The following is a 13,969-nucleotide window of genomic DNA, read 5'->3' as shown; positions in this document are numbered from 1 at the left end:
GAACCATGCTCCAACTATCCCCTTCCAGACCAAATCCCTGCAAGACCAGAATGGTCTTGGCCTCTGAACTGGTCCCCTCTTTCATTGTGTCCATACTCCCAACCTTCATGACTACTGTTGCCAGACTAATCCCCCTAAAAATGCAGCTGTAATAATACAGCTTTGAGCTTGCCCTGCTCAAAAGCTTTCCATGATTCCCAGCCCTGTCCAATAGTATCTAAATTCCTTCTGTTGCCGGTGAATTTGAGGTTCTTACTTTGTCGCAAAAAGAAGGTGGAGACAAAGTGATAGGTATGAAATCGGTTTATATATAGAGAAAGACACTTCACAGGCAGAGTGTGGGCCATCGCAGAAGGTGAAATAGAGAAGGGGGACAAGGCCTCAAATGTGGTATGGTTAGTTTTTATGAATTGGGTAATTTCATAGGCTAATAAGTGGGAGGATTATTTCAACTATTTTGAGAAAGAGGCAGAGATTTCCAGAAATTGGGCAACTACCCACTTTTTGGCCTTTTATGGTTAGCCTCAGAATTGTGTCCCTGGTGGGTGTAGCAGTTAGATGCTAGTGTGTTATAATAAGCATATGATGAGGCTCAAGGTCCACCAGAAGCTAATCTTCTGCCATTTGGACCCAGTTGGGTCTAGCCAGTCTTCATCACATCTTACAGCTATGTCATTCTTTTAGAGGTTGTGCCCTGCCGCCTTCCCTCCTGCTTCACTTCCCTCTATATTTCCTGTCTAATTCCACCTTATCATCTTAGTTGAAAGCTCTCCAGAGGGGGTTATCTCCAGTTTCCTGCACACAGGTCCAAGTACCAAGTATCGATCTCTGCCGTGACCTGCCCCTTCTCCATGATGGATGTATCCTCTCATCTTCCCAACTCCATGGGGAAGATTTTAGAAATATTCCCACAAACTCTTCAGTGGTTCTCCCTTTGTGAGGTAGAACCTGACTTTCCTCCTTTTGAATGTGAAATGGACATAGTGGCTCATTTCTAACAAACAGAATGAAGCACAAATGATCATGAGGACTCAAAAATGGGTCATTAAAAAACTGCCACCACCTCTGGATTGTTCTCATTTCCACCACCCCCTCCCTCTCACAGATTACTGCCTCTGGAGAAGCCAAGTGCCATGTCATGAGGACCCTCGGGCAGTCCTGTTGGACAGGCCCACTGAGAGGAACTGAGGCCTCCGGCCACTGCCATGAGAATGAGCCATCTTGGCAGCAGACCCTCCTGCTTCCGTCAGGCCTTCAGATTGGCTACAGCCTCAGGAGGATTTGTATTTATGTATTACATATTCATGACACTGAGCAGAACCTCCAAAGTTGATCCCAATTCCTGACCCACAGAAGCTTTGGGAAATAAACAATGTTTGCTGTTTTAGGCCACTTTATTTTTATAGTAATTGGCTATACAGATACTAGATAACTAATAATAGAAACAAACAACAGATAACCATTAGATAACTGATCCATTTCCAAATGTCTCAATTATAAACGCATTTCAAGATCCAGATTAAATGACCCTTCTTCCACAAATCTCTCCTAGACTACTTGGATAGAAATAGTAACTAAAATCATATCTGGCTGGGTCTCACCTCTCTTATGAAATTTCAGACCTCTGTTATGATGGTTTTCCTGATGACTCAGCAGATAAGGAATCTGCCTGCAATGCAAGAGACACTGGAGATATGGATTTATCCCTGGGTCGGCAAGATCCTGTGGAGGAGTAAGTGGCAACCCACTCCAATACTCTTGCCTGGAAAATCCCATGGACAGAGGAGCCTGGCAGCTACAGTCCATGGGATCACCAAGAGTCAGTTACAACTGAGCCACTAACCACAGCACATTATAATGACATGTATCATTTGCACAGTTTTCTCCTTTATTAGAGGTTAAGCTCCTTGAGAAAATTTCCAAACTTCCCCTCACATCTCATCACAGGAGTCAGGGGCATAAAAGAGGATGTGGGAAATATTTGTCGAGAGAATAAGTAGCCAGATTCTATACTCAAGTCTCTTTCCTTGCTTGAAATCTATTTGTGTTTATTGTGATGTTTGGTAAGGAGTTACAACTGAAGAAGCAAAACACAAAATAAGAAGTATTTAATTCCTTCATAACTCTTGGAAAAGAAGAAAAAAACTCAGAGAAAAATAATCAGCATAATCAGGTTTACCTAGAAGATCAGGTAAGTGGGAAGAAAACCACCAGGCTGGTGTTAGTCCTTGTCCAAAACATACAGGATGAAATTGCAGGCATGGAAATCAACTGAGAGAGGATCATAGTCCCACCCAAATAGCATAGTCCTCCAACTGAAGACAGAAGCTTTTCTCTTCCACATTGTTTAGGCGCTGATGTCACCCCCAGGCCACTTCCACCCTCCTCATTGTGGCCTTCCACTGACTTTGCCCAAGTTTAACTAAGTATCAACAGTAACGTATGAAAAGTGAATAACCACTTCTGATTTTTTTTTTGTATCTATAATCCAGGCTTCCCGTTTCCTCTGAGCAATGAGAAATGTGAACACGGATTATGAACTGAGCATGAAGCATTCAGAGCATTCAGGTTTTAAAAACCAAAGCAGAAAAATCACCCTGCTTTGCTGGAGCTCAGTCGACATAATTACATAAAGGGAAGGAGTCTGCCTGCCAGTCCTTGTCTTTGCTGCTGGTAAGAGGGCATGCTATCAGAGGCCATCTCTCTGCTTTCTTCAATCTGTTTCTATAGTGTCTAAGGCTTCCCTGGCGGCTCAGATGGTAAAGAATCCACCCGCAGTGCAGAAGACCTGGGTTCAATCCCTGGGTCAGGAGGATCCCCTGGAGAAGGGCATGGCAACCCACTCCAGTATTCTTGCCTGGAGAATCCCATGGACAGAGCAGCCTGGTGGGCTACAGTCCGTGGGTCGCAAAGAGTCGGACACAACTGAGTGACTAACACACACACATATTATCTAGTATCAACCAGCATTCACCAGCCAGGGAAGCTCAGATTCAGGCGACAGTAGTCTAAGCAGGCAAACCATACCTGCCTCTTATGCAACCAGATTTGATCCTTGATCTGCAGCACCCACAATAAACTTATGGAGACATTTTGTACAGGGATAATTGTTTTTATAGCAAACCAGCATCCATTTACAGTTTATTATGTACTGTAAAACAACTACTATCCTATTGCATGCGGACTTAATTATGCATTCCTGACATGTAAGACACCAATTCCAGCTGGTTCCCCTTTCCTAAGCAACAGTGACAACAAAAAAACAGGGCGTTCTTGAGTTTCAGTTGTTCTCAGCTTGCTCACAAATGTTAAGAGAATGGTTTTCCAGTTCAAAATTCATATGAGGTTTTCTTGGTCATGTTCTTTTTAAAATACTTATTTTTAATTGGAGGATAATTGCTTTACAACATTGTGTTGATCTCTGCCTCACATCAGCATCAATCAGCCACAGGTCTTTCTAGGTCCCCTCCCTCCTGCACCTCCCTCCTGCCTCCCACCCCATGCCAGCCCTCTAGGTTGTCACAGAGCCCTGGGTCACGCTCCCTGGGTCACACAGCAAATCCTCACTAGCTCTCTGTTTCACGCTTGGTGATGAGTATTGTTTCCATGCCTCTGTCTCCATTCACCCCACCCTCTCCTCCCCCAACTGTGTCCACAAGTCTGTTCACCATGTCTGTGCCTCCACTGCTTTCCTACAAACAGGTTCACCAGTTCAGTTCAGCTCAGTCACTCAGTCATGTCTGACTCTGCCACCCCATGGACCGCAGCACGCCAGGCCTCCCTGTCCATCATCAGCTCCCGGAGTTCACCCAAACTCATGTCCATCGAGTTGGTGATGCCATCCAGCCATCTCATCCTCTGTTGTCCCCTTCTCCTCCTGCCCTCAATCTTTCCCAGAATCGGGGTCTTTTCAAATGAGTCAGCACTCCGCATCAGGTGGCCAAAGCATTGGAGTTTCAGCTTCAACATCAGCCCTTCCAGTGAACACCCAGGACTGATCTCCTTTAGAATGGACTGGTTGGATCTCCTGGGAGCCCAAGGGACTCTCAAGAGTCTTCTCCAACACCACAGTTCAAAAGCATCAATTCTTCAGCACTCAGCTTTCTTTATAGTCCAACTCTCACATCCATACATGACCACTGGAAAAACCACAGCCTTGACTAGACGGACCATCTCACTAGATTCCATTTCTGACTTACTTCACCAGGAATAATAAGCTCCAGGTTTATCTACCTCATTAGAACTGAAAAGAAAAAGCCATCCTCTGAGTTTCTAAGCTGTGTCCTTAGATTTTTGACTTCTACTATCGGTCTCTGCTTCCAAAATGGGGGTAAGATTTTAAGAGACTGGAAGCCCTTTGAGAAGCATTATTCACGCTACCAAGCATTAGAGAGCCCTTCTGCATTATTTTTTACACGAGATAAGTGAAATAAAGATTTAGGCAATAATTCAAGGAATTTAATCAATGTTAGTCATCAATATGGGTGATTCAAGACAATATAATTTTAGTCCTTGGTAGTAAAAGTTTTCAGCCTGGATTTTCCAGATAAATAACTCCATATTTCTCTTTGTCACTCTGAACAAAGCCTTTGGAGAAAAGTTTGCTTCCTTTTCATTAGCCATCCCTGCCATCCCTGTTACTCTTACAGAAGCATATTCTAAGCGAACCAAACTAATGGACTCTCATGCACGACGGTTATTAATTTTCCTTACAGGCAGTGACAATAAGCTCTTCCCAAATATGGCCTCTTGGTTGGTTTAATCAACTTCACCTCAAGCCCTCCTGAATTTTAACTGACTGCGGCAAGTCATCAATAGCACAGCCATAGATTAAAGCAATGCTCATCAACAGCTTCCCTGAAACAGAAATGCAAGAAACTAGGACAACAGAAAAGCAATCGTACAACTATTACTTAGAGGGGAGTCAAGGTGGACAGGAAATATCCATCGAGTCACACAGGAAATACGTTAGAACTCAGTAAGGTGATTCAACATGCCTGTGGGCTTAGGAAGACACTATAGGAAAGCAAGTGCATGCACCTAACGTGTAGCATAAAAGAAATCGGCCGGATGTGGTTCTAAGAGGCTATGGGGTTTTTTCCAATCAGACTTTTCCAAAAAGATAAACCTAGAATGCTTCCAGTATAAGAGAAAATTCAGGATCACAACAGCCTGTTGATTGTTGCCCATACGGATCAGTCCCTATCAGAAGGTCTCTGGATGTCCTGGCTGCGGTCCCAGACAATAGCAAGGGCACCTTTGACTCGCAAAAATCTACTAGTTTAGGGGCTTCCCTGGTGGTCTAGTGGCTAAGAAAGCACCTTGAAACTCAGGGAACTAAGATCCTACGTGCCGTGTAGGAACTGAGCCCTCCAGCCGCAACTGGAGAGTCCAGGCAGCACGGCATAATGAAGATCCTGTGTGCTGCAACTAAGGCCCGCCACAGCCAAACAGATAAATATTTTTAATAAATAACACTTTAATAATGTACCAGTTAAGAAATTCAGTGACCCTAAATTTTAGTGAATTAGTATTTCAGTTCAGTCACTCAGTTGTGTTCGACTCCTTGTGACCCCCTGGACCGCAGCATGCCAGGCTTCCCCATCCATCACCAACTCCTGGAGCTTACTCAAACTCATGTCCATCGAGTCGGTGATGCCATCCAACCATCTCATCCTCTGACTTCCCCTTCTCCTCCCGCCTTCAATCTTCCCCAGCATCAGGGTCTTTTCCAATGAGCCAGTTCTTCACCTCAAGTAGCCAAAGTATTGGAGTTTCAGCTTCAGCATCAGTCCTTCCAGTGAATATTCAGGACTGATTTCCTCTAGGACGGACTGGATCAGTATTTAGAGGGAAAGAAAAATGACATCATAAATACATGGATACTCTTAACATTATCTCATCTACCTTCTTCCTTCAGATATCCCTCAGTCTCAGTGAGAGTAACCAGGAAGAAACCAGCCTTCAGTCTGAACGTTCCAACCCAACTGAAACACAAACACACACACACTCAGCATTTTGGCACTGCTTTAAGTATTCGCCCAGATCTTCTCCAACAAGAATCAGCTCGTGTGTGCCAACCAGTGCATCACTCATCCTTGACACCAAGGTCAAGACTCACTCACTCACTTGATCTTACTGATCCCCACTTCATTCTACCTGATTGGAGGCAGATCTTGGAGGTAAAATTACATTATTTAATGCTTATTTCATTGATTTGCTCAGAAACAGCTGTAACTTGGATGGAATAGAGATAAACAGTGGCAACATACACTGCCCAAACCCTGGTCTGCTTGAGAACATGCTGGCTGCTGGCCTGTGGCTTCATGGAGGCTTAGACAGCACCTCCATCTGGGGAACTCACAACACCCCCACCCCTCTGCTCGAAGGACTCTATGCTAGATACTGTCAGGTTACAGAGAAGATCCCTTGGCCTCGTTTTTCTCACCCGTCTCTAATTTCTATTCTTTTCCTGTAAACTCCTGAAAGCCTTCATAAATCCTTCTCCCACCATGTGGGAAACACACGAATAACCAAAGACGGTTCTTGCCTGCACAGATCTTAAAATGTAGCTCTAGCATGGAAGTGCAGCACAGAATAGGATGCAACAAACGCCATGAAATAGAACAAAGTGCTATTAAGGTTCAAAAGAAGGAAGGAGTCATTTCCATGGAGAAGAGGAGGACGGATAATAAGACAAAAGAACGGGCACCGGAGAGTGGATCCTGTTGAAACTGGTTATCTACTGAGATTGGATAATGGCAGAGGTACAGTGGTGGAGCGGTGGGCCATCCAGGTGAGAAGAGCACAGAGACAGGAACGGGGGTGGCGGGTAGAGAGGAAGACTGGGGTAAAGCAGTCATCCAAGTCAGCAGGATGACTATTTAGGGGTTAAGACTTGTCCTCTCTAAAAACAGTGGAATTATCACATGCTTATTTGTGGGGTTTTTTTTTGGGGGGGTGGGGGGGTGGCGTGGGTTGAAGACACTCATTTATTTTTTTTCTTATATGCTAAAGTTTTATCTAGGGCAAGCTCTGCATATAAATCTAGCTATTACTTTAAGAATTTGTTTCCTTTTTCTTTCATTTATTTATTTTTAACTTTTTCTTTTGCGTTGGGGTATAGCCAATTAACAAACAATGTTGTGACAGTTTCAGGTGAGGAGCAAAGGGACTCAGCCGTACATATACATGGATTCATTATCCTCCAAACTCCCCTCCCATCCAGGCTGCCACATAACAGTGAGCAGAGTTCCCTGTGCTGTACAGTAGGTCTTTATTGACTATCCATTCCAAATATGGCAGAGTGTACATGTCCATCCCAAACTCCCTAAGAGGGTAGAGTTTTGATATGCCTGTTACATCTGGTGGGTTCAAATTAAGAAAGGAAAACATGTGTGTTCCTAGTATGTATGTGTGTAAGTGTACTTATATTGTTATTTAAAAGGTACTAGACACTCAGGTCCATAGAGTCAAAGCTATGGTTTTTCCATTAGTCAGGTGCAGATATGAGAGTTGGACCATAAAGAAGGCTGAGAGACAAAGAATTGATGCTTTTAAACTGAGGTGCTGGAGAGGACTCTTGAGAGATCCAACCAGTCAATCCTAAAGGAAATCAACTCTGAATATTCATTGGAAGGACTGAAGCTAAAGCCGAAGCTCCAATACTTTGGCCATGTGATGCGAAGAGCCAGCTCATTAGAAAAGACCCTGATGCTGGAAAGATTGAAGGCAAGAGGAGAAGGGGACGACAGAGGATGAGATGGTTGGGTGGCATCACCGACTCGACGGACATGAGTTTGAGCAAACGCTGGGAGATGGTGACGGTCAGGGAAGCCTGGAGTGCTGCAGTCCATGGGGTCACAGAGTCGGACACGACTCAGCCAGTGAACAAAATGACATTGGCAGGAGGCGGGGACTGCAGCATCTGCTACTGCTGTGCGTGCACACAACGGCTGCTGTCTCTGCTCAAAGCAAAAATCAGGCAGGAGCTCCCCAGAGACCTACTCTCCATCAAGGTCAATTCCACGTCAGAGTCTGGGGATGGAATAGATCCCATAGAATCTCATGCTCAAGTTCGATAGCTCTGATCTGGGATTACACCTGCTCGCTCAAATCAGGCGACGTTTGCAGACCAAACACTGGCGGGAAGGGGCGAACCAGAGAAGCAATTACTGCGGTGAAGTCGGCGAAGCTGACATACCGCGGCGTCTTCTGGGTTTGGTGATGGGGTCTTGGTGACAGTTTCCCCCACTCTAACGTCTCAATCAGTTTGATTGACACCCCAGAACTGTTCATCTCCCTCCTCTCCAGGGAGGCAGATGAGGATCAAGTGCAATACTGTAGAGCAAAGAGTAGTTTTAGACACGTCATCTTCATTTTCAGTGATGGAGAGAGAAGAAAAAGAGCGAGAATTCTAAGTAGCAGAGAAGGTTCAAGGTTAATTTGATTGGCAAGGTATAAATGCCACTTACTTCGGGCCATTTCAAATTGCCCCTCATTCTCTCCACAGTAAATGAAAAGATTCTTTCCAAAGACGGGACATCAACTGATAATGACTGCTATTACATATTCATACACCACTTGACATTCGCTGGCTTACTTGGCAGGAATTCTTACAAAGTGCTCTACACAGATGCTGTGTCAGAAAGGTAAGGTTGGGATGGAGTGTCTCGCAGGCACTTTTTAGTGGATAGAGGAGCAGAGACGAGACAGGACGTGGGGACAGAGACCACACCTATGCTGGGCAGGTAACACTGCCCACACTGCCTGCTCCTTCAGCACATTCTGGGACTTTCCAAAAACCATAGAGTCTATGTTATCTAAGGACCATTTGCCTCATCCACAGTTTTAACAAGGAACACAACGCTGGGAGGAAGATGGAAAGAAAAATCATTTGCATCTTAAAAAAATAACAGGAGACAATTCTCTTTCTACGTAGGGAAGATTTCCTTATCCTAGAGAAACTGAGAAAGAAATTGGTTTTTAAGGATTTAAAGAAAAAAAGATCAGGGAAAATCATGAATTTTCACATACAGTCAGGTTCCTGAGAGATGATGCAATCAGCCTCTGGAGCATAGCCTCAGAGACATTAGCCTTGGGCCAATCCAACATCCATTTGCTGTCTGCTATGTTTCAGGCACAGTGCTGGCAAGTTTCACCCCCATTTAAGCCAGTTTATATCATACAACAGATATGGCCCCAGAGTTCCTATTAATAAATGCAGCCCAGGGAGAGCTGAAAAGAATATAGATGGTTCAGTGCACACTGTTCCACCTTAGAAAGAAATGGCAAGCACAGAGATGACTTACGCAGGATCATTAATTGCGCATTTTTAAACCACGGTCTCTCTGTCTGTCCCTCTGTGCATCTCTCTCTGTCTCTCCCTCCCTCTCGCTCTCCCTCCTCCCTCTCCTCAGTTATTTAGTGACATAGCCAATTGCTGAATTGCTTTTCATGATTAACTCTCTTCTTTCAAGGTCAGTGACTGCCCTTCACACGATGACAGCAGTCAAGGTGACGCACGACTCAGATAAACCTTGAAATGTTGACCTACCCTAAGTTCAGTGTAATTAAAGGGTGCGCCTATGCCTGAGCCAACTGTTCGAAACACATTTGCTAGAAACCGCATAACGTCTCCGCGCTTACCCTGAACATCTGTTCGTGAATTGCCTTCACAGGCCCGTAGTTCAGGACAATTTTCATAAAGCTCTAAAAATCTGCATGAAATTAATGACAGCAAATAAGCTTGAGCTGATTTTTTAAAATTAACTCCAAATAACAATTTCTGATTTAAAATTAGCAGGGAGAAGACGATCTATTTATATACTGCTGGAGAATGTAAGGTGGATTCAAATACTTTAGGAGTAAACTGGCTGAACTTACCATCCTGTTGGCAGAGTCTGGGTTTTGACAAGCACTGGCATTTCTTGAGATATTGTTCCTGAGAGTTATTCTGACCATGACTGTTTGTAAGGGGATTGATTTTTTTTCTTTATTACTAATGGCATTGGTGCTCCCAAAGAAATAATAGAGAGAGAGAGAAAAGAGAGAGAGCAAGCGACATTCCCACTGAAACTATTCTAGAATAGTCTTGCTTTCCCACCTCTAAATATCATTGCAGGACACTAGAAGGCATTTTGAATGCTTTTACGTTCAGCAGGGCACCCAAGGGCATTGCTTAAAGAACAAGAGGCAAAATTCTTACTCCATGAGAACAGTTGACTCACTCAAGTTCAACGATAAATCAGCTAGAAATGGTTAATCTTGAAGAAGGAAATATGCTAAGACATGCGAGTGTATCTCAGTAAACTAAATTCATTTTGCAAAAAATAAAAAACTAACTAGAGGTTTGTGATTTAAAATATAGAAATGTCTAAAATAATTCAGGTCACCCAGAGTGGGAAGACAATGGACAAATGTTCTGAGACAAAAACTTGCCCAGGTAGTGACCACGGTGGTCCGTTCTCCATCCAACAGACCCCGGGGCAAGGAGGAAGCTGAATAACACTGAACAAATCACTGTAATCTCTCCATCACTCAGGCTCAGCTGCAACAATAATGTTATCTTTCTGGATATTCTCCAGACTTTAAAACACTATTATTCATCTTAAAATGAAGACCAGAATACCTACCTGCTAGGGCTATAGGGATTACATGAATATAAAGCTTAGCACCATCCTTGCCCTACACTCAACTCTCTACAAACTCATGCTGTTATAATTATGGCCATGTGTATTATCTTCAGTCTTTAGTATTTAGACATGTGCTTAGTCATGTCCGACTCTTTGCAACTCCATGGACTGCAGCTCGCCAGGCTCTTCTGTCCATGGGATTTCCCAGGCAAGAATACTGGAGTGGGTTGCCATTCTCTTCTCCAACTTAGCCATGAATTGATTTTATGGGGGAAAAAAATGTCTATTTGACATTCATCCTGTTGTTGTTTTTTTTCCCCCATTCATCCAAAGGGTATATACGGAGTTCCTTCTGTGTTCTAGGCAGCAGGCAAGACAGAGGGGCCGAAATCCTAGGAGATCAGAGTCAGGCAGGTGTATAACTAGCTACAGCTCATGGAGTTGAGATTGTAGACCAGACTTGTTGTTCAGTCACTAAGTCGTGTCCGACTCCTTGTGACCCCGTGGACTGCAGCATGCCAGGCTTTCCTGTCCTTCACTATCCTAGGCAGGGCCAATTTATGCCTTCTGAGATCTTGACTGCCCAACTTTTAGACAAACATGGGTTACTGTGGATGAAAGTAAAGAAATAAAACTTTGGTTTTAGCAAACCTAAGTAAGGTCTCTTTCATAAGTATCCAGGTGTACTCCAAGTAAAGATGAGCCAAACAGGAATGTAAAAGGCCCATTTGAGAGTACCCATAAGCATCTGAAAGTCAGGAAAATAAAAATATAAATTCACTTAATGGAAAGAGAGCCTCAGGCAACACTAAGCCATTAGGACCGATGGTTATTCTCTTGCCAAGGATCTCAAAAGATGAAAACAGCATCTCTGAGGCCTGTCCTGTGTTTAATCACATCGACCCTCACCCACATGCCCCCTTTCACACTCCTTCAATTTCGGGCTGTCCTGCAAAGCACATTTGGCTCCAATACACACATATCAGCAGCCTTGCCAAGGCATTCAAGTACATGTGGATGCTCTCAATGATAAGCAAGGGTTTGTATTAGCTCTAGATAACACACTAAGCTTTAAAGGAAAAAGACAGAGAACTCATGTCTAGCTTTGGGGTCTTCAATACTGACAGCATTGTTTCCTACCTTCAAAATGTTGTTTACTATCACTCCCTGAAACAGCCCAATTTTATTCACACTAACAATTGGCCGCATGCAATGCCACTGTCTCCTTATAATTATTCATAGCATTTTGGGATAACTTTTGCTGCTTTAAAACAACACTAGCCTTCCCAACCTCTAATTTTTACATTTGGAACATTGGTAGACATTTTAAATCTATTGACCACCCACAGCTAAGCACAGAATTGCATTAAAAATCTTGCACTTTCATTTTACATCAATTTACAACAATTCCTCATTTTAATTATCATTTGAACATATCCCATACCTTTTTACATTTCATCCTTCATCTACATTTTTTGCTAATTTTCCATTTAGATTCTGCTTTTTAGGCACTCAAAAAAGAAAATCCATCTTTACACCAAAGTAGGAGCTACTTATGAAATGGAAATGTTACCAATAATGTGGATGAAGAATGAAATTTAATAGTAAATTGTAGGACTTTGTAAGGGCTTCTCAGATGGTCCAGTGGTAAAGAATCCACCTGCCAAGCAGGAGATGCAAATTCAATCCTTGAGTCAGAAAGATCTGCTAGAGAAAGAAATGGCAACCTGCTCCAGTATTCTTGCCTGGAGAATCCCAAGGACATAGGAGCCTAGCGAGCTACAGTCTACAGGGTCTCAAAGAGTCAGACATGGTTTATGACTAAACAGCAGCAGCCGCAGGACTTTGTGCCAGGCAGAAAGCAAAGCACTTTATATATATTATCTCATTTAATCTTCAGGACAATCTCATAAGGTGCTGGTGTTTCATCACATCCATATTACAGATGAAAACTTGAGGCTGGAAGACGTTAAGCCATTTGACAAAACATCACACAGCTAAAAGACAAAATTGTGAACCCCCATCTGCCTAACTCCAGGAAAGAGATTCAAGCATTATACCATGTGAAGAACATTTTATATGCTTTTTTATGCATGTGCTGTTTGTGCAAAATACTTTTCAACGTTGAAGCGGCCAAAGGAAATCCACACACAATGGAATAAAGGCTTTGGCCCTTTTAAGCCTCTTTAAACCTTTATTTATTTCCTTTCTAATATACCCCTTGCTACTGCATTCAGTCACAGTGAGAATGACATAAAAGAGGTAATAACACAAATGATACTGAAATAACCCGAGCTGCCATAGCGAGAATCCACAGGCAAAACAGAACAACAGGAAAACAAAGTCTAAAGGCCCTCGCTTTGTGACGGCGCTGCCAGCCCAGCTTCCAGGCTTCGCTGCAATCAGCCACACACCGCAGGACAAAAATCTCCATCTCTGAGATGTGATTAGAGGCGTCGCAGAACAATCCAAGTAAGGTCGTATTTGCATAAGTCAAGTGCTCCACAGTCTGTACGGCGTCTTTACCTAATGCTGGATCCAATCACTGGTGTGGACCACAGTCAACCCACCAGATGGCCCGAAATGCCAGCCAGCTTCCACTTAGACAAGAGTGGTGGGAATATGGAATGAGTGAGGCAGGGGACTGAATTTCCAGAAGCTCTGGCTTCCTGCCCCAAAGCTGCTGTAGGAGGGAGAGGGGAAGGCCAGTTAAAGAGGTGAAAGCCAGTTAGAGGAGCGACAGGTCTTCAGTCCTTCTCTTTACCAGCGTGACTTCTCTTCTGTCTAGCAAGTATGCTAGAGTTTCATGCATGATTTGATTCAAAAGAGTATCTGATGTTTAGGTTGGAATATCATGAATTCAAGGCAGCTCCTACCTATGCTTCTACGTGGATGGGACTGGCCCAAGATTTAGAATCTTATGGCTCAGTGGCAAAGAACTTACCTGTCAATGCAGGAGATGTGGGTTCGATCCCTGGGTTGGGAAGATGGAGAAGCAAATAGCAACTCACTCCAGTATTCTTGACTGGGAAATCCCATGGACAGAAGAGCCTGGTGGGCTACAGTTCACAAGGTCACAAAGAGTTGGACACCACTTAGCGACTAAACAATAACAAGCAACCAATGAGTCAAGGCTGGAACCCCAGTGATTCAAAACCTAGACTGGAACCCCAGTGATTCAATTCCTGGTCCAGTGCTTAGCTCAACACAGCATGAACCTTATCCATTACTTCTGCTTCTTTCTACTCCTACTCTGGGACATCCATCATTATTTTTTTCAAATTTTGGTAAATGCATGTGAGAGATCATTCCCTGATGGTATCTCATCATCTCTC

Source organism: Oryx dammah, unplaced genomic scaffold (assembly GCF_014754425.2).
Source record: "Oryx dammah isolate SB20612 unplaced genomic scaffold, SCBI_Odam_1.1 HiC_scaffold_24, whole genome shotgun sequence".
NCBI classification, from domain to species: Eukaryota; Metazoa; Chordata; class Mammalia; order Artiodactyla; family Bovidae; genus Oryx; species Oryx dammah.
This window is presented reverse-complemented; position numbering follows the sequence as displayed.